At 49.6% G+C, this 20912-nt stretch overlaps 1 long non-coding RNA gene and 1 pseudogene across 1 annotated transcript in view; one reads left to right on the top strand and one right to left on the bottom strand.

The window, feature by feature from the left end:
• Nucleotides 1-12927, top strand: part of LOC144168913 (uncharacterized) — a 120492-nt gene extending 107565 nt beyond the window's left edge. The window contains exon 3 of the long non-coding RNA XR_013322289.1: nucleotides 12646-12927. This is a non-coding gene — a long non-coding RNA (uncharacterized LOC144168913). The remainder of the gene's footprint in view (nucleotides 1-12645) is intronic.
• Nucleotides 12786-14671, bottom strand: LOC144167983 (uncharacterized; annotated as a pseudogene).
• Between the last annotated feature and the right edge of the window lie 6241 nt (nucleotides 14672-20912).

Below are 20912 nucleotides of genomic sequence, written 5' to 3'. Positions count from 1 at the left end.
TTTGAGTATTTGTCCAACGTCAAGTTTTTAAACCTCATCTCCTATCACGCATAATCATATCTGGCCCTATACACCAGCCATCACCATTGCCGTTAATTGATTTTATTGTTATTTTGGCTTTAGTAGCCTATATTTTATTTTAGATACTTTTGTTTGGCGCTCTTTGCCCCAGCTGGCCTTGCGCCAAAAAACTCTAACGATCATCATCATAAAGGCCCATGCAGTCCATCTTCCCATAATAGGTTCAATGAAGCACGAGCTAACTGGAATACATTTACAGAGACATCCAAACTACACCACACATCCATAGGACACCTACACGTCGAAGAAGCTACCCAACTCCTCACGGCGCACATCCTCGACGCTGCCGAAAAGTCCATTCCCCACGCCGCTGGTGCCCCGCGCAACCAGAGGAGGCCGTGGTGGAATGAGGACTGTAGGCGGGCGCGAGAGGCCCAGAACAAGGCGTGGGGTATCCGTCGGTACCCCACGTCGGGAAACCTCCTCTTGTTCAAACGGGCCAAGGCGTTAGGAAAACGTGTGCGCCGTGGGGCAAAACGAGAGAGTTGGCGTACATTTATAACATCAAGAAACTCCTACACAGACACAAGGAAAGTATGGACACGAATACGTAAACTCAAGGGACAACAAACCCACAGCCTGCCTCTGGTCAGCACTACAGGGGACACACTCGAAGACCAGGCTGACACACTCGCACAACACTTCCAACATGTGTCCAGTTCAGCACACTACACAAACACTTTCCTGAAACATAAAGCCTGTTGTGAAAAGAAGTCCCTACGCGACAGCAACAAATCAGACTTCTTACAACTCCCTGTTTTCACTACATGAGCTGAGGGCTGCTCTGAGCACGTGTAAACCCTCAGCTCCAGGCCCAGACAACATTACATATAGAATGATACAGAACTTACACACAGACACTCTAGTAACACTTCTTCACCTTTTCAACAATATATGGCTTTCGGGGCACATTCCAAAGTCTTGGAGGGATGCCATAGTTGTAGCATTCTTGAAAGAAGGGAAGGATCCTTCTTCTCCCGCTAGCTATCGACCCATTGCCCTGACCAGCTGCCTGTGCAAGCTTCTCGAGAAGATGATAAACCGGAGGCTCGTGTACTTTTTGGAGTATAACGGCCTTCTCGAGAGCTGCCAGGCAGGCTTCAGGGCGGGGCGATCCACGAATGATCAACTTGTGGCACTAGAGTCGTATATTAAGGATGCCTTCGTGCATAAACAGTTCTGTTTAACTGTGTTCTTCGACCTAGAAAAGGCCTATGACACCGCTTGGCGTTATGGGATCCTTACTGACCTGAAGTCATTCGGTGTTTCTGGTAATATGTTCAACACCCTTGCTAGCTATTTGTCGGAGAGAACCTTTCGCGTCAGAGTTGGTTCTGCACTGTCAAAGGTACACGTGCAAGAAAATGGCATGCCGCAAGGCGGAGTTCTAAGCTGCACTCTCTTCATAGTAAAAATGAACTCCCTTGGGAAGGCAGTGCCGCCTACAATTTCTTACTCCATGTATGTAGATGACGTGCAGATATCTTTTAAATCATGTAATATGTCCATCTGCGAACGTCAAGTCCAGCTCGGCCTCAAGAAGCTTGCTGGCTGGGCAGACAAGAATGGTTTTAAAATTAATCCCGGAAAGAGCTCTTGTGTTGTATTCTCCAGGAAGCGTGGGGTCCACCCGGACCCAGACATCACTCTTGCGAATGTGCCAATTCCTGTGAACAAGGAGCACAAGTTTTTAGGCATTTTATTCGATGAAAAACTTACATTCATTCCTCATGTCAAACAGCTCAAATGTAAATGCCTAAAGGCAATGAACATTCTTAAGGTTCTCTCACATCAATCTTATGGGGCCGACAAACAACTCCTGCTGCGCCTGTACAGGGCGTTGGTGGGGTCTCGGCTCGACTACGGCAGTGTCGTGTATGGGTCGGCAACAAAGACCGCACTGAGAATGCTCGACCCAGTGCTGCATCTTGGCCTTCGCCTCTCATGCGGCGCTTTCCGCACTAGCCCTGTCGAAAGCCTTTATGTCGAGTGCGACAAGTGGTGTCTAGGGCATCAGCGGGAGTATGTTGACCTGCTGTATGCATCTAAGATTGTGTCCCTTACCAACCATCCTTTTAATCCCATCATGAAGAATACATCAAACTTGCAACTCTTTTTAAACAGGCCATCCATTTCCTTACCTTTCTCTCTCAGAGTTAGGGAGGAGGCTTCTGCACTCACGGTCCCTCTTTCAGACACGCAAAAGACACCCATCCATAATTTAATTCCACCATGGCATCTACATCCTATATCATGCGACCTATCATTCACATTAGTAGAAAAAAATAGGGCACCAAGGAGTGCAATTCTGCAGCACTTCCTGTTCCTGCAGGACAAGTACAGGTGCGCAGAATTCTATAGCGACGCGTCGAAAACTGGTTTTACTGTATCTTGTGCAGCGCACGGAGCAAATTTTACCGTAACTAAGACGATGAATTTTCATAGCAGTATTTACACGGCAGAAGCCTATGGCATTTTACTCGTTTCAAACCACATCCTCGAACATAAGATTCCAAAGTCCATCGTCTACACAGATTCTCTAAGCGTTGTGCAGGCACTGTCATCAGGAAGGTCGTCAAAAAACTATGTGATCAATGCTCTTTTCAAGGTACTAATGACTGCATATGCCTCAAATCTTCAAATAACTATATGCTGGGTACCAGGTCACTGTGGGATCCCTGGCAATGAGACTGCTGATCAAATGGCTGGTGCTGCTGTTCTCATGACCACAGTTGACATAACAACAGTACCTTACACCGACCTAAAGACACACGTCAGACGACAGCTCCGTAACACATGGCAATTACACTGGAGTCAACAAACAGACAACAAACTACACGTAATAAAACCACAACTGGGACGCTACATAACTGACTCACACAACAGATACACTGAAGTCGCCCTGGCTAGGCTGCGGATAGGCCACACACATGTTACGCACTCCCACCTGCTCACTGGAACTTCGGGACCCACGTGTAGCAGGTGTGGAAAGGGCCTATCCGTAGTCCACATACTAATCACATGCAAGGCACTTGACACAACACGACACAAACATTTCCCTGAATTATACAGACGACACATTCCTTTGCACCCATCATACTTTTTAGCCGACGAACCAATGTTTTCTAGTCAACGTGTTTTTAAGTTATTAGCTGAGGTAAACTTTCTGCAGCTCTTGTCATATCATGTGTAATCACCCTGGCCCTATACACCAGCCATCTCCATTGTCTTTTGTTTTGCATCACCTTTACTTTTAGTCACATGTTTTAGTACTTACGGTCTCATCATAATTCAGTAACTTCTTTGGCGCTCTTTGCCCATAGTCGGCCTTGCGCCAATAAAACCCAACTATCATCATCAATTTGTATTTGCATGGACGTGGAAAATTACACAGAAAATGCACACCCCCATCTAACGACAATGGTTGTATGGAAGGTCGTGGATTGCCTGCACCAGTAGAGCTCTAGAGAGCACAACTGCAGTGCTGCAGATTGTCCCGATTAGAAACACCCCGCACGGGGCACCTTGAGCAATCTTGGTGACGGTACTGGCGATACCGCGGACCCCGAGCCCCCAAACATAAGCTGGATCCAACCGTGGCGATGTGTTTATAGGTGGAGGGTTAGAAACCACGAACGGTGGCCGTCGGAGCCCAGGTCAAGCTCCGGCGGATGGGCTCCCTGTGTGTTCACCAGGCAGGGAGCTCCGGGACCTCTTTGACTACCAGGGTAAGGTCAAGGAAGAAAGTACCCCCGTCTCCCTGCTTTTTCCTATGCTATATGGATAAATCAAAACCCCCCCCCCAGACGTGATCGGCCCCCTAAAAGGGGCCGCACCGAAGTATCTTTTCCTTCTTTGCCTTCTATCTCGCTCCCAAAGCAAGATAACTACCCTCGTTTTTTGATCATGGAATCTGTGGACAAATTGAAGCCGGTTTCTTCTCAATCGGTATTTCTTGTTTCTAAACCTTGAAGGTATCATCGGCAAAACATATGACGCCAAAAAACTCAGAACTGGTCAAGTGTTAGTTGAAGTTAAAACCAAGCAGCAATCCACAATCCTCCTGAAACAAACCCGCATGGCAGATCTGGAGATCAGGGTCACACCCCACCGCAGCCTCAACAGTTGTCAAGGTGTGATCTCTGAGGCAGATCTCCTAACCGAGACAGAGACTGATCTGCTCGAAGGCCTAAAAGAACAAGGCGTGACAGCAGTAAGGCGCATCGTCATCAGGAGAGAGAACAAAGAAATACCCACCAAACATCTGATTCTGACTTTCGACCGCTGCACACTGCCCGAGCATATCAACGCAGGTTTCATCCGTTGTTCTGTCCGGCCATACATCCCGAACCCGCGGCGCTGTTTCAAGTGCCAGAGGTTCGGGCATGGTACCAACTCCTGTCGTGGCAGAACAACATGTGCCAAATGTGGCCAGCATGATCATCTATCTGACAACTGCACTGCAACCAACCTTACCTGCCCGAATTGCCAGGGTCCACATGCAGCATACTCTCGCGCCTGTGAAAAGTTTCAACAAGAGAAAAAAATCATTAACATAAAGGTAACAGAAAACATCACCTTCCCCGAGGCGCGAAAGAGGTTCGCCTCTTTTCCCCTGGAGAGGTACGCCGACGCAGCTCGCCGGGGGGCGGAGCGGCGTCTGGTTTCGGCGGGGACCCAGTACCGCGAGTCGGACTTGGTCCCGCCCCCGCCCCCCCCCTGGGTTGCCTCTGGCGGCTCAACCCGCCACCGCACCGCCTGCTAAGTCAGCAGCGGCTGTGGTGGCATCCACGTCCGTTGGGGATGCCGCTGCACCCTCTGTTTCCTCCTCTCCACCGGCCCAAAGCACACGCAAGGGCACGGAGATGGAGACGGAGGCAGTCGCAGCGACCCCCTCCCCCGCCTCACTGCCTGTGCCACCTGTGGTGCTCCCCACGCCTTCGGCACTGGCAGCGCAGGCAAAGAACACCCGAAAGGGTACCACGTCAAAAGGGCCCAGTCCGCTGGCCACCCCCTTGCCATCAGATGACGACATGGACGTCGAGCCCTTCCGGCTTTCATCGCAGCGGAAGGAACGGGCTGCGACGTCCAGATCAGTAGAGAAGGTCAGAAAACCCCTTCCAAGAGTGCAAGCCCCGAAAGACCCTACATAAATAATCACACTCCAGTAGCTCTAACACATCATAATGGGAAGAGAAAACATTGTTCAATGGAACTGCAGAGGCCTTCTGAATAATCTTGACGACGTGCATGAGATTCTGCATGCCAATCAGCCAAGTTTAATGTGTGTCCAGGAAACACATCTTAATTCCAAACACACAAATTTCATGAATAGTTACCTGGTATACAGGAAAGACAGGGATGGCTGCACACACTCTTCTGGCGGTGTGGCCATAATTGCCCTCAAATCCTTAGCATGCCACCCTGTCACCTTGAACACTGTCCTTGAGGCTGTAGCAATTCGAACAATAATATTTAATAGGTTGATAACGGTATGCTCCATATACATTCCTCCTGATGTCTCACTCTCGAGCTCTGACTTCGAGGCGCTGGTTGACCAACTGCCCGAACCATACATCCTTACAGGCGACCTTAATGCTCACAACTCTCTTTGGGGCTCTTCCAGAACGGATGCCCGAGGTCGCCTGATAGAGAAATTCCTTACATCTTCTGGAGCATGCCTTTTCAACAATAAACAGCCTACATACCATAACATAGGACATAACACATACTCATGTCTTGACTTGGCTATTGGTTCTGCAATTCTCTTTCCATGTCTTGAATGGGGCGTGGGCACAGACCCATATGGTAGTGACCATTTCCCCACTTCATTAACGCATATAGGTACAGGCCCGAGCAGTCCATCTTCCCATAAAAGGTTTAATGAAGCAAGAGCTAACTGGAATACATTTACAGAGACATCCAAGCTACACCACACATCCATAGGACACCTTCACGTTGAAGAAGCTTCCCAACTGCTCACGGCGCACATCCTCGACGCCGCCGAAAGGTCCATTCCCCACACCTCTGGTGCCCCGCGCAACTAGCGGAGGCCGTGGTGGAATGAGAACTGTAGGCGGGCGCGAGAGGCCCAGAACAAGGCGTGGGGTATCCTTCGTCGGTACCCCACGTCGAGTAACCTCCTCTTGTTCAAACTGGCCAAGGCGTTCGGAAAACGTGTGCGCCGTGAGGCAAAACGCGATAGTTGGCGTACATTCATAACATCAATTAACTCCTACACAGACACACGGAAAGCATGGACGAGAATACGTAAACTCAAAGGACAACAAACACACAGCCTGCCTCTGGTCAGCACAACAGGGGACACACTCGTAGACCAGGCTGACACACTGGCACAACACTTCCAACACGTGTCCAGTTTAGCACACTACACAAACACTTTCATGAAACACAAACAAACGGCAGAAAAGAAGCCCCATACTAGATAACAATAGGTCAACATCTTATAACTCAGAGTTTTGACTGTATGAGCTGAGGGCTGCTCTGAGCACGTGTAAACCCTCAGCTCCAGGCCCAGACAACATCACATATACAATGATACAATACCTGCACGCAGACACTCTTCTAACACTCTTACACCTATATAACAAGATATGGCTTTCGGGGCACATTCCAAACTCTTGGAAGGAGGCTATAGTTGTAGCTTTCCTGAAGGAGGGAAAGGACCCGTCGTCTCCCTCAAGTTACCGTCCTATTGCCCTGACGAGCTGCCTGTGCAAGCTTCTCGAGAAGATGATCAATCGCAGGCTCGTGTACTTCCTCGAGTACAATGGTCTTCTCGAGAGCTGCCAGGCAGGCTTCAGGGCGGGGTGATCCACGAACGATCAACTCGTATCTCTTGAATCGTATATAAAGGATGCCTTCGTTCATAAACAGTATTGTGTAACTGTGTTTTTCGACCTCGAGAAGGCCTACGACACCGCTTGGCGGTACGGGATCCTCAGTGACCTAAAGTCATTCGGTGTCTCAGGTAACATGTTAAACACTCTTGTCAGTTACCTGTCAGAAAGAACGTTTCGAGTGAGAGTCGGTGGTGCACTCTCAAGGGTTCACGTGCAAGAAAATGGCGTGCCACAAGGTGGTGTGTTAAGCTGCACTCTCTTCATAGTAAAAATGAACTCTCTTGGTAAGGCACTGCCTCCCACAATCTCTTATTCCATGTATGTAGATGACGTCCAGATATCCTATAAATCATGTAATATGTCAATCTGCGAACGTCAAGTCGAGCTTGGTGTAAAGAAACTTGCCGGCTGGGCAGACAAGAATGGTTTTAAATTGAATCCTGCAAAAAGCTCCTGCGTTGTGTACTCCAGGAAGCGCGGGGTCCATCCGGACCTAGACATTACTCTTAATGGCATGTCGCTTCCTGTGAATAAGGAGCACAAGTTCTTAGGTGTGGTGTTTGATCACAAACTCTCATTCATTCCCCACATCAAGGAACTTAAAAATAAATGTCTCAAAACAATGAATATACTTAAGGTTCTCTCCCACCAATCCTATGGTTCCGACAAAGAACCCTTGCTTCGCTTGTATACTGCTTTGGTTGGTTCTCGTTTGGACTATGGCAGTGTGGTGTATGGGTCGGCGACTAAGACAGCCTTGCGAATTCTTGACCCAGTGCTACACTTGGGCCTTCGTCTTTCGGCGGGTCTTTTGGGCCTTCGTCTTTCGTCTCAGCCCTGCTGAGAGTCTGTATGCCGAGTGTAATAAGTGGAGCCTTGAGAACCAACGGACGTACATGGACTTACTTTATGCTTTTAAAATTTCATCGCTGAATAATCATCCTTTTTATCCTGTCTTTAACGATACATCCACATCTCTGCTCTTTGTAAATCGCCCATCCGTTCCTCTGCCCTTTTCACTTAGAGTGAAAGAGCGAGCCTCGGATCTGAGCGCTTCGTTTTTAGACGTGTACAGGTCATCCTCTTTAAACATTTTACCGCCTTGGCAAGTTCGCCCTGTGTCCTGTGACCTTTCTTTTATGAAACTTGACAAAAATCGGGTACCGCGAGCTGCAATACTTCAGCACTTTCTTTCTTTGCAGTTGAAATACCCACGTGCTGTAGAATTCTACAGTGACGCTTCTAAAACCTCCACTATGGTGTCGTGCGTTGCTCATGGTCCGGATTTCAGTGCATCCAGAACCATGAGCGTGCACACAATTTTTTCAGCAGAAGCGTACGGAATTTTACTGATTGTACGACATATCCTTGAAAATCAAATTCCCGATTCTATCATCTACACAGATTCCTTGAGTGTTGTTCGCGCACTGTCATCGCATACACCCCCCAAAAACCACATAGTTAATCTTGTATTTAAATCTATCATGTCTGTGTATGCGCAGAAGCATCAGCTGCTCCTCTGCTGGGTCCCAGGACACGCTGAGATCGCTGGAAACGAGTTGGCAGACGAGAGGGCAGCTGCTGCTGCACTCAGGAACACTGTAGACATAACAACCGTACCATATACAGACCTCAAGCCACACATAAGACAACACTTGCGTAGAACATGGCAAACACACTGGAGTGAACAGACAGATAACAAGTTACACGCTATAAAACCACGCTTGGGACCATACACCACTGACACACGCAACAGACACACAGAAGTCGCCTTGGGTATGCTGCGGATAGGGCACACCCATGCGACGCACTCGTATCTGCTGACGGGATCTTCTAGACCCCAGTGCAGCAGGTGCGGAGAGGCCCTATCCGTAGTGCACATATTAATCACATGCAAGGCACTTCACACAACACGACACAAACACTTCAGAGAACTCTACAGACAACATATTCCCCTACATCCATCGTTTTTCCTAGGTGATGATGCCATTGTTACCGTGAAACGTGTGTTTGAGTATTTGTCCGACGTCAAGTTTTTAAACCTCATTTCCTATCACGCATCATGAAATCTCGCCCTATACACCAGCCATGCTCATTGTAGTTTTGTGACTTTACTTTTGTTTTTGCTGATTTTACTTAGTGTTTAAGGTTTCACCCCTATCATCGACTATTGTTTTGGCGCTCTTTGCCCCAGTTGGCCTTGCGCCATAAACATCCAACGATCATCATCCGATTAGAAACAGGTGCTCAGTACTGGGCTGGTTAATTTGGTGTTGGACTTGGTTTTGGAAAGCTTCACATCCCCTGTTTTTGTCGTTTCAACGGATTGGCAGTTGATTTTTTATTAAGTCTTCCCGTCACTAACTAGGTCACAGCTACACATTTGGTTGTCATACTACCAGGGTGGTCTGCAAGCAGACGCAGTCCGTCTGCTGCTAATTTCGAGTGTACCTCAAAACGACCCATTTCTGGAGGCATTCACCTGCTTTCCATGGGAACCCAGAAAGGATGTAGACCAAGCCTTGCCCTCGAGGCCCTGCAGTCTTCCCGTCACTAACTAGATCACAGCTACACATTTGGTTGTCATACTACCAGGGTGGTCTGCAAGCAGACGCAGTCTGTCTGCTGCTAATTTCAAGTGTACCTCAAAACGACCCACTTCTGGAGGCACTCACCTGCTTTCCATGGGAACCCAGAAAGGATGTAGACGAAGCCTTGCCCTCGAGGCCCTGCACCAACATTGTTGGGGCCAGGTCCAAGCACTTTTTTTTCCACTGGAAGCGCTTCTTGGCAGATGCTGCAGGAACAGGAATAAATGCTATGTCAGCACAACTGAAAGTTGGGTAGGCTAATACATCTTTGAAAAAGAAAATGCGTAAAAGATGATGACGTTGAATAAGACCACACAGGACAACCCACTACAAGAAAAAGAACACGCAGCGCATCGTCCTCTGTGTTGTTTTCTGCAAAAGCAAAAGTGGGCAATCTCTGCCGCATTGTTAATAACAAGGATCATCCAAGGAAATGGAGCAACGAGTGTGGTGTTAACCATGTGCAGCCGTTAGTTTGTTGTACGATTGGCATGGTTTATTACAGAACCTCGTCATGTAAGTCCGTGTATGTGGCCCAGACAGGACGTTGTCTAAGCATCCATCTCTGAGAGCATTTGTTTACGATGATGAATTCAATGGGTGCAAATCTTCCTGCGCATTATAAAAAGTGCGGGTGTCACCCTTTTGATGAGACTGGTGTTGAGCAGACATAATGATCAGATTGTTAGGGAACTGGTTGAGGCCTTCTTTATCAATGAACATAGTAACAAGTGTGTCAGCAAATCGTCTATCACTCTACACGGGCAGGAGCACACAATAATCGGCACCGTATTTCTTTGATCTAATATTTGTTTTTGTGTATAAATTTTGTTTTTTAATAAAACAGCAGTTGCCAGTAAGTGCTGTTGTGTGTCCCTCCTGTCTGTACGCGTTATTTGTGCGCCTTCAAATTTTCAGTGGGTTTATGACCTGCCACATACTATTTGTCCCATACACAGCTTCCATTCACCTTCAACGTACACTGTACTGACAGTTGCTCCTGGTGCCTCCTCATAAAAGACCCAAAATGCCCCGTAACCTTCACAGCCCCTCGCACGATCCATTCCGCCGCCGTCATTTGGTCTATCCTTCCTCTCTACCTCTTCCGTCTTTTTTGGCTCACTGTTTCACACTTTTTTTCCTTTGGCAGTGATTTCCTTAAGATCTCGGTACAGAAGCGACGTTTCCCATTCATCTCCCGCAACGCAACTTAACAGCCTGAAGAGCTAGAACTCTGATGCGTGCACACGACATACTCACGAGATTAACGCTATCAAACACACGCAATACGTACGATCGAGGCACTGCACCTCACACATCCCGGACTGCGCTTTGGGGAGTACACGCCACCGGTTCGATCAAACTTGACCAATTTTATGGGCTCCTACACAAAAGGAACAGCGAAACCCTAGAAACTGCGGCCGGAGTGTGTGGGGACATAGCATCGTAATTTGAATTTAGTGTGTGCTGCATACTTGGACAAGAAACAGGGACTGGGAAAAGACAAACCGCAGGCACGTTGGCTACACGAAGCAGGTGTTTGTTTGCGCGCCAACGTCTGGTTTGTGTTTTGCCACTGTCTCTGTTCCTCGTCTAAGTATGCAGCGCACGCTAAATTTGAATTCAAGGTTATACAAAAATTGAAGAACTACAACAAACATAAAATATCGACGTTACTGACCTTGCTGGGAAAATGAGCACATACATCCCCTCTTTTCCACTCTTCCGTGTCTGTGGCAGCAAATGCTGAAGACCATCATGGCTGACCTACGCCACAGAGCCTACGCTGAGCTCAGGCTGCAAGTCTCTCTTGGATTGTCGCAATAGGTATGTAAGATACTTAATCGGATAGGGAGATCGCACAAATACTAGCATCCACAGTATATTCACGCATTTGCAGCTTCATTTGGTAGAAATCAACAGAAACTGACACGCTGGGTACTGACCGGGCAAATCATTCACTCGGGGGGGGGGGTTCTTTCCTCCTAGCCACTCCGCAGGGCCAGAGTTATAGGTGTGCGCCGTGTCTGTTTTGACCGGCGGCAGCGTGGTGGTCGTTTTTAGTCTGCGGCGGCAGAGTTGTCGGCGTGGCGCCGGATAGTCATTGGCGGTGGTTCACGGCCAATTTTTTGTTGGCAGTGGCGGAGCCGGCGGCGTGAAAACCGGAACTGAAAATTAAAAAAGGCTAGCCATTAAAAAAAACTGTTTCGCTCATCCTTCTTTGATAAACTGATTGCAATTCTGGGATTTTCATAATGAGGGCTGAGAGGACCTAATACAGAGGTGCTAAAACAGACAAGTAAACATTTTTGTAAATACCTTGTTTTGCAGCCAACATATTTGAATAGAATACTGGGCACATATCTGAAGGCGCGTATGGTAATTGTGTTAGTGTGTTTCTTCGCCCTCAAATATGTTTTGCTTTACTTATTTCTTGCGTCACATAGTCGCAATTGTTTTCTTTGTGCTATCTTTCGGTTTTGACGAGATATTTTTCCATTGAGCAAATGAGTTAATTCGTCTAGAAATGCCAAGGAGACACCGACATACGTGACACTCTCTAGATACGTTAACCTTGCGTCCACTTGTTTCGTAAACAAAAAATACACAAAAACACAACAGTGCTCGTATATGAGTATATATTTTGCTGGGTTCAGCTGTTAACCTGTCAACCAATCACCAGATGTTACAAGCAACGCAACCCCGCATGGGGCACCTTGAGCAATCTTGGTGACGGTACTGGCGATACCGCGGACCCCGAGCCCCCAAACATAAGCTGGATCCAACCGTGGTGATGTGTTTATACTGTGCAGTGAAGGTCACGAGATTGATATCAGAGGAACCGGTTCCAAACGCGAGGGTATATAAGGAGGCTGCTAGGACTAACGAAACTTCATACGAAAGCCTAGAGCTGAAGAATCCACATCTGTCTGCGACTCCGGGTCTTCTTACCATGGTGGTGAGTGTCGTAGTCGTAGGTCCCCACTCAGAAAAAGAATACTATACCTTTTTCTCTTTGAGTTTTCCGACGACACCGACGACGACAGTATCATCATCATCGTTTGGGTGTGAAATTCAAACGTGCCTTTCGGTTTTTTGTTTGTTTCTAGGTCCCTGGGGATCCGATTGACTCCGTTCTTGTGGCTATGGATGCAGAAGAAACAGTCGGATGACAGTATCCGGCGGACGGATTTGTGGATTACATTAATAGAGCTCATTCTGCAGGCATCGAACTTTTACTTCAATATATTCACGAACTAATGGCCTTCTTGGGTGTGGAACAAAATGATGAGGACACCGAATCGATGCCTTCCGATCCTGAAGAAGAAGAAGAACAACAACAAGTTGTTGTACAAGATCCTAAATAAAAAAAAAATTTATTCGGGTCTGAATGGTACGCTTCTCTTTCATTGGTTGGTGGGTGGCCTTGGCAGCTTCCCAGGCTGCTTCGTACAAGGCTGTCTCTGCAGTGGTGTTTGTCAGGTGAGCCCTTCCGGGCGTTGTGGGAGAGGCTGTTTTCCGGGAGCTTGATGGACCGGTGCGTGTGCCGAAGGTAAGGACCGGCTCTTGACGGTAACATGACCTTGCTTGGGGCAACCGTGTCCACATCTGTATGCACAACCAGCTCCGTATCCACTTGGAAAAATGCCGCAACGTCTTGAAACTTGTCTGTGCTACCCGGATCGTCCTTGTTAGACTTGGAAACTGCCATAATGCCGAAACTTAAGCTGGGCTGTATATCGTGCTGCTGCATGGGAGCTAGGCCGCGAGTGAACCAACTTTTTTCTAGGGGCTGCAAATAGTTGACTTTACGTTGCCAAAAGTCTTCAGAACGAAGGCGCATGATGGTGTGATGCTCGGGGTTGTGCTCTTGTCCCTCCACGTTACTCAGATTAGTAGTGGTGTATTGGGAAACGTCAGTGGGTACTGCCAATTGGCTGTAAGTGAGCATAGCATTTCCCGCTTCGTAAGAGAGACCCAAGCGAAGCCAGGCATTGTTGAACTTGTGATTGTAATTGACGATTGGAGTGCCAACTTACCCTTTGAATGGGTACTGGTTTACAAATTTTGTTAAGCGGGGGCTCGTATTTTCCACATGGATAAAGTCGTACGCAAAGCTATGACGCGGAGCGCCCATGCAAGTTGGAATGCTGCTGAATCGTCGTTGCTTTGCGCGCCGGTGGTTGCGTTTATGTCTAGGCCCCAGTAGCTCTTGCACAAATCCATGTGATCTTGGGAGCTGAATGGCTGCACGGTTGCCGGTTTCATTGCATTGTGAGTTGTTCCTTGAGTGATGCGGCACATGCCCGTATCCCCCGCACGGGGCACCTTGAGTGATCTTGGTGACGGTACTGGCGATACCGCGGACCCCGAGGCCCCCAAACAAGCTGGATCCAACCGTGGCGATGTGTTTATAGGTGGAGGGTTAGAAACCACGAACGGTGGCCGTTGGAGCCCAGGTCAAGCTCCGGCGGATGGGCTCCCTGTCTGTTCACCAGGCAGGGAGCTCCGGGACCTCTTTGACTACCAGGGTAAGGTCAAAGGAGAAAGTACCCCCGTCTCCCTGCTTTCCAATGTATCATATGGCATTTTCCAAACCCCCCCCCCCAAACGTGATCGGCCCCCGAAAAGGGGCCGCACCGAAGCTTCATTCCCACCCTTGCCAACAATTGCATCCCAAAAGCCAGATAACTATCCGCGCTTCTTAATTGTTGAATCTCTTGACAAGTCAAATCCTATCTCCTCCCAGTCAGTGTTCCTTATCACCAAATTCCTTGAAGGCATCCTTGGCAAGTCTTTCCAAGCCAAGAAACTGAGAACCGGCGAAGTTCTGGTCGAGGTGAACACTCTGTTGTAAATAAATGAGATGGGAGCAGGCAGAGGGCGATAGCTGGGGTAAAGAAGAAGACGAAGCTGCGCCCACTGCCTCGCTCACAGTTGGTTCCATCGCCTTACGAGAACGGGTGGTGGGTCGTGCTTCTCTCTTGGATCCTCCACACGCTGGTGCCGTGAAACCCAGGATTCGAGGCACGAGTGGACCTGACTTTGGAGGCGCAGCGGCTGCGAGGCTCGCGAAACCTGGAACCTTCGCGCCAGTTGTTCCGGGAGGCCTTGACCTCGGCCGCTGCCAATCATGGCTCGTGCCCAACCCGACCCTCGTTTTTCTACGCCACCCCTTCCATTGGAACGCCTGAATCTACGCCGCAGGCTCCTGCGAGAGAAAATCTCAGGGCTCATTACGGCTATCGACGCCCTTCTCCAGGACCCGGCTCCGCACGTGACCGATCTTACCGCCAACATTTACCACTTCCACGACACGCCGAGCGAGATACGGGCCCTCGACGCTGCAATTCAAGGAAACCTGACCGGAGACAAGCTAAAGAAAGACGTTGCCGTATCCCAGCATTTTGACGACAAAATGCGCTCCTGTCAAATGCGCGTGATGCTCCACCCAGTTGGCAAAGCCGCTGTGAATTCAGCCGCCGATGGCTACATCCGAACCACCTGGAGGAGTGACAATCGAGAGCGCACGGGTGTTTCCAACGTACCGCAAAACACCTACTTTGTCGCTCTTCCGAGGGTTCAACCAGATACGCGCCAACAACAGCCCGAGCACACCATGCACGACGAACACGCAGCCAACATAACTTCGTCCATTTGGATGGCGCCTGGTGACTCTGCTGTCAACGCCACTCACGGTGAGTCTTTGGTAACGAAACCGTACACAGTGGAAGCAGAGGACCTCACCCAGCGTGAACTGACTGTCCCGATCTGCCCTCAAAGTACCAGCCTCGGCGTCTTCCCCGACAGTGAGAGCATGCTGCTTTCGAGAGACAGGAATGAGACGCAGGGTGACGATAAGGCAGACTCGTTCCTGCCGTCCCCTTCGGGAACCGACAACCATGCCTTTACCCTTTCTCGCAAGGCATATCCGCGCCCGCAACAGAGCAAGCAGCTCAGTGATTCTGGTGACCGCAAGCACAGCGGGCTTCCTTGCGTGCTCAAGTTGTTGTCACCTGGCGACGCCACCCTCAGAATGCACTTAGACGATGCTCCTAAAGGTCAGGAAATGGCCCATTTGAAATCGCGACGGGAGGAGGTGAATCGACGCCCACCATCCCGAAGGAATATTAGTACCCACACCTTGCGCCGTACTGTGGATAGCTGCGACCACGTACCAGCTAGAGACCAGACATTTCACCGCGTCCGGAGATGCCTGCCCAGATCTATTTCTTCGCAAGTTTTGAAGCTCCGGCTGGCATACCGCTTCCGAATCTGGCACCTCCCCCGATGGTGTCCAATACGGCACAGTGCAGAATCACCGTCACTTCGACTCCACAGATTGAGAACCAGGCATTTTGGTCAGCCCACCAACAATATTTATGCTAGACTCCTTTGGTTTGTCGCAGCCGCTGTCATTTGCACACCGACCAACCACTGCAGCTTCAAAAACGTGCTCGTCATGAAGACGCACATCGAGCTACGACGACTCATCGGAGTCCCTTACGACCCCGGCGGCTACCCCAAGACCTACGGTGCGAAGCGGGTGATCCTGATGCACAGGGAGCATCCCAGCAACTGCGGGATGCAGCATCAGATGCGAATCATCGCTCCAAGCACCGCCCGTGCGAGCAGTCCGACATCATTTACTTTCGCCTGTTCACTGGGACAATATTCAGGCGCCCCATACGAAGGCTCATCTTGAAGGCCAGTCCTTGCCTTTCTGGCCGGGGGGGAGTGTGTTGTAAATAAATGAGATGGGAGCAGGCAGAGGGCGATAGCTGGGGTAAAGAAGAAGACGAAGCTGCGCCCACTGCCTCGCTCACAGTTGGTTCCATCGCCTTACGAGAACGGGTGCTGGGTCGTGCTTCTCTCTTGGATCCTCCACACGCTCACCAGCAAGCCACAAGCCTCCTTACCCAGAATCGCATGGCAGATCTGGACATCAGAGTCACCCCACCGTAGCCTCAATAGCTCTCAGGGTGTGATTTCGGAGCCAGATCTGATAAATGAAACGGAAGCCGATCTGCTCGAAGGTCTGAAAGGCGAGGGCGTGACGGCAGTGAGGCGCATCACCATGCGGCGAGATGATAAGCAAATCATGACAAAACATATAATCTTGACATTTGACCGTTCCACACTCCCCGAATCCATCAAAGCAGGCTTCATTCATTCTTCTGTCCGGCCTTACATCCCGAACCTGCGGCGCTGTTTCAAGTGCCAACGGTTCGGGCATGGCACCACCTCCTGTCGCGGCAAAACAACGTGTGCAAAATGTTCATCCCAAGATCATGATACAGATAACTGCCAGGCTCAACAATTAATGTGCAGCAACTGTCGTGGACCTCATGCTGCGTACTCCCGCGTGTGTGAAAGGTTCCAGATGGAAGAGAAAATAAAAAATCTCAAAATCACTGAAAACATCACCTTCCCAGAGGCGCGGAAGAGGTTCGCCTCTTTCCCCCTGGGCAGGTACGCCGACGCAGCTCGCCGGGGGGCGGAGCGGCGTCTTGTTTCGGCGGGGACCCAGTACCGAGAGTCGGACTTGGTCCCGCTCCCGCCCCCCCCCCTGGGTTGCCTCTTGCAGCCCAACCCGCCTCCGCACCGCTCGCTGAGCCAGCAGCGGCTGTGGTGGCATCCACCACCGGTGGGGATGCTGCTGCACCCACCGTTTCCCCCTCTCCACCGGCCCGAAGCACACGCGAGGGCCCGGACGAGATGGAGATGGAGGCAGTCGCAGCGACCCCCTCCCCCTCCTCACTGCCTGTGCCATCTGGGGTGCGCCCCACGCCTTCGGCACTGGCAGCGCAGGCAAAGAACACCCGAAAGGGTACCATGTCAAGGGGGCCCAGTCCGCTGGGCACCCCCTTGCCTTCAGATGACGACATGGACGTCGAGCCCTTCCGGCTTTCATCGCAGCGGAAGGAACGGGCTGCGACGTCCAGGTCAGTAGAGAAGGTCAGAAAACCCCTTCCAAGAGTGCAAGCCCCGAAAGACCCTACATAAATAGTCACACTCCAGTAGCTATAACACATAATAATGGGAAGAGAAAATATTGTTCAATGGAACTGCAGAGGCCTTCTGAATAATCTTGACGACGTTTATGAGATTCTGCATGCCAATCAGCCAAGTATAATGTGTGTTCAGGAAACACATCTGAATCCCAAACACACAAATTTCTTGAATAGTTACATGGTATACAGGAAAGACAGGGATTGCTGCACACACTCTTCTGGCGGTGTTGCCATAATCAACCGCAAATCCTTAGCATGCCACCCTGTCACCTTGAACACCGTCCTTGAGGCTGTAGCCGTCCGCACAATAATATTTAATAGATTGATAACGGTATGCTCCATATACATTCCTCCTGATGTTGCACTTACGAGCTCCGATTTCGAGGCACTGGTTGACCAGCTGCCCGAACTATACATCCTCACAGGCGACCTTAATGCTCACAACTCTCTCTGGGGCTCTTCCAGGACGGATGCCCGAGGTCGCCTGATAGAGAAATTCCTTACATCTTCTGGAGCATGCCTTTTCAACAATAAACAGCCTACATACCATAACATAGGTCACAACACATACTCATGTATTGACTTGGCTATTGGCTCCGCAGTTCTCTTTCCTCTTGTCGAGTGGGGATAGGGAACTGACCCATATGGCAGTGACCACTTCCCCACCTCACTAACATACATAGGTAAAGGCCCATGCAGTCAATCTTCCCATAATAGGTTCAATGAAGGACGAGCTAACTGGAATACATTTACAGAGACATCCAAACTACACCACACATCCATAGGACACCTACACGTTGAAGAAGCTGCCCAACTGCTCACGGCGCACATCCTCGACACCGCCGAAAAGTCCATTCCCCACGCCTCTGGTGCCCCGCGCAACCAGCTGAGGCCGTGGTGGAATGAGGACTGCAGGCGGGCGCGAGAGGCCCAGAACAAGGCGTGGGGTGTCCTTCGTCGGTACCCCACGTCGGGTAACCTCATTTTGTTCAAACGGGCCAAGGCGTTAGGAAAACGTGTGCGCCGCGATGCAAAACGAGAGAGTTGGCACGCCTTCTTGACATCCATAAACTCTTACACAGACACACACAAAGTCTGGACACGAATACGAAAACTAAAAGGACAACAGACACACAGCCTTCCCCTGGTTAGTACAACAGGGGACACACTGGGAGCCCAGGCTAACACACTTGCACAACACTTCGAACACGTGTCCAGTTCAGCACACTACACAAACACTTTCATGAAACACAAAACATCTGTAGAAAAAAAGTCCCTGCGTGATCACAACAAGTCGCACACTTCTTACAATTGTCCTTTTTCAATTCATGAGCTGAAGGTTGCTCTCAGCACATGTAAGCCTTCAGCTCCAGGTGCAGACAAAATCACATACACCATGATACAACACCTACACCCAGACACTCTTGAAACACTCCTACATCTATACAACAACATATGGCTTTCGGGGCACATTCCTCGCTCATGGAGGGAGGCCATAGTGGTGGCTTTCTTGAAGGAAGGAAAGGACCCTTCCTCTCCCGCCAGTTATCGTCCCATTGCCCTGACAAGCTGCCTGTGTAAGCTCTTTGAGAAGATGATAAACAGGAGACTCGTGTACTTCTTAGAGTACCATGGTCTTCTCGAGAGCTGCCAAGCAGGCTTTAGGGCGGGGCGATCTACAAATGACCAACTTGTCGCTCTTGAGTCATACATAAAGGACGCTTTCGTTCACAAACAGTTTTGCACAACGGTGTTTTTTGACCTTGAGAAGGCATATGACACCGCCTGGCGCTACGGGATCCTCAGTGACCTGAAGTCATTTGGTGTCTCAGGGAACGTGATGAACATTCTTGCTAGTTATTTGTCCGAAAGAACTTTTCGTGTGAGAGTTGGTAACGCACTCTCAAGGGTTCATGTACAAGAAAGCGGCGTTCCGCAAGGTGGAGTTTTAAGCTGCACTCTTTTCATAGTTAAAATGAACTCCCTTTGGAAGGCATTGCCACCTAGAATTTCTTATTCCATGTATGTAGACGACGTCCAGGTATCTTTTAAATCATGCAATATGTCCATCTGTGAGCGTCAAGTCCAGCTCGCTGTCAAAAAACTTGCCAGCTGGGCAGACAAGAATGGGTTTCAACTTAATCCAGAAAAAAGCACCTGTGTTGTCTTCTCCAGGAAGCGTGGGATCCATCCGGACCCAGACATTACACTTAATGGCGTTTCGCTTCCTGTGAGGAAGGAACACAAGTTTTTAGGAGTGGTGTTGGATGAAAAACTTACATTCATACCTCACACTAAGCAATTGAAACATAAATGTCTAAAGGCTCTCAACATTCTTAAAATCTTGTCCCACCAGTCTTATGGAGCGGACAAGCAACTCCTCTTACGTATTTTCACAAGCCTAGTGGGGTCCCGATTGGACTATGGAAGCGTCATTTATGGGTCTGCAACAAAAACGGCACAGAAAATGCTCGACCCAGTGCTGCATCTGGGTCTTCGCCTTGCATGTGGTGCTTTTCGCACTAGCCCATTCGAGAGCCTCTACGCCGAGTGTGAGAAATGGTCCCTATATCACCAGAGGATTTACATGGATTTGTTGTATGCCTCGAAAATCATGGCCCTGACTAACCACCCTTTTATTTCCACCATTAATAACACATCCTCCCCGCACGGGGCACCTTGAGCAATCTTGGTGACGGTACTGGCGATACCGCGGACCCCGAGCCCCCAAACATACGCTGGATCCAACCGTGGCAATGTGTTTATAGGTGGAGGGTTAGAAACCACGAACGGTGGCCGTCGGAGCCCAGGTCAAGCTCCGGCGGATGGGCTCCCTGTCTGTTCACCAGGCAGGGAGCTCCGGGACCTCCTCAGCTATCAGGGTAAGGTTGTGGAAGAAAGTACCCCCGTCCCCTGCTTCTATACATACTGTATGGCATTTTCAAAACCCCCCCCAAACGTGATCGGTCCCTGAAAAGGGGCCGCACCGAAGTATCTTTTCCTCCTTTGTCTTCGATCTCCATTCCAAAGCCCGATAATTTCTCGCGCTTCCTGGTAATGGAATCCCTGGATAAATCAAACCCAATCACTTCCCAGTCTGTCTTTATCATCTCCAAGTTCCTTGAAAGCCTTGTAGGCAAATCGTACAAAGCTAAAAAGCTCACAACGGGAGAAGTCCTAATTGAAGTTCAAAACAAGCAACAATCTTGTAACCTCTTGAAGCAAACGCGCATGGTCGATGTCGACATCAAGATCACGCCCCATCGCAGTCTTAATAGCTGCCAGGGCGTGATCTCTGATAGAGATCTAATAAATGAGACTGAAGCAGATCTGCTGGAAGGGCTTAGCGATCAGGGCGTAAC

The sequence above is a fragment of the Haemaphysalis longicornis genome, unplaced genomic scaffold (assembly GCF_048455015.1).
Source record: "Haemaphysalis longicornis isolate Haplotype H1 unplaced genomic scaffold, Haemaphysalis longicornis Haplotype H1 scaffold_2, whole genome shotgun sequence".
NCBI lineage: Eukaryota > Metazoa > Arthropoda > Arachnida > Ixodida > Ixodidae > Haemaphysalis > Haemaphysalis longicornis.
This window is presented reverse-complemented; position numbering and strand designations above follow the sequence as displayed.